Source organism: Octodon degus, unplaced genomic scaffold (assembly GCF_000260255.1).
Source record: "Octodon degus isolate 3935 unplaced genomic scaffold, OctDeg1.0 scaffold00038, whole genome shotgun sequence".
NCBI classification, from domain to species: Eukaryota; Metazoa; Chordata; class Mammalia; order Rodentia; family Octodontidae; genus Octodon; species Octodon degus.
In genome coordinates this window covers 15597467-15598347 of record NW_004524614.1, presented here as the reverse complement: position 1 = coordinate 15598347, position 881 = coordinate 15597467, and the positions used below count along the sequence as shown (strand labels likewise).

The 881-nt window shown below is 60.6% G+C and overlaps 1 protein-coding gene across 1 annotated transcript in view; it reads left to right on the top strand.

Annotated features, from left to right (window-relative positions):
- Positions 1 to 496: 496 nt before the first annotated feature.
- The window catches only part of Smad9 (SMAD family member 9), a 72833-nt gene continuing 72448 nt past the window's right edge, over positions 497 to 881 (top strand). The window contains exon 1 of the mRNA XM_023715078.1: positions 497 to 516. The gene's annotated coding sequence lies outside the window, so the exon portion shown is untranslated. The remainder of the gene's footprint in view (positions 517 to 881) is intronic.

The following is an 881-nucleotide window of genomic DNA, read 5'->3' as shown; positions in this document are numbered from 1 at the left end:
GTGAGGTCATCAGTGGTATTTTTAGTGGCATTTTGGAGCGAGTTGGAGAGTCCACAATGCCCTGCAGAGGAGGACCATGTAGGGGACGCCCAGGCAGCAAGTCAAGAAGGTTGTACTATATATTAAAATTGCTGTGTGCCAGAAGGTTCTATCTTTAATTAGATTAGATATTGTATGCTTGCGTAAAGAAATTACAATCCTCATGATCATAAGACTAGTTTGAGCCCCTACGCATAGCTCAGAGCGATTAGTTTTTTATTTTATTTTCCGCGCCAGTGCAAACCAATTGCTCTGGGACTGTTGGCAGGATCCCCTTTACCCTGAAAAGCTCATCAAGAAAGAGCAAGTAGCAGTGAGCCAGGAAGATAGCTCAGTAGAAGAAAGAGCAAGGAGCAGTAACCACAAAAGGGGCACTCATGTGTCCTATGTTTTCGTTACACTGTCAACCCACTCTGGCTGCCTAAGCTCTAGGTAGCGGGGAGACTGCTGGGGAAGATGGGGACAGAGAGACTCGAGGTGACCCACGCTGGCGGGGCGGCCCGCGCGGGGGTGATCGTGGGCGGGCGGGGGGCACACGGGGGCGCAGGAAGGCGGTCTGGCCGGGGTGGGAGCCGTGGGCTGCTGCCCGCGGCCGGCTTCCGCGCACGTGGCCCGGCCGCCCCCTCCCCGCGGCTCCGATGCCCAGGAGGCCGGGCGGGCTGGCGGGCGAGCGGGCGGGGCTGGCGGAGCAGGGCCGCCTGGCCGCTTTCCAGGTCGGCGCACTAATACGGGCGCGGAGGCTCCTCGGCTCCAGTCTGACTGACGCCGGCTGGGGCCGCCGCCGCTGCAGCCGCTGTCTCGGCCCCGCCGCCGTCCGCCTGCAGCTGCGGGCGCGAGCGAGG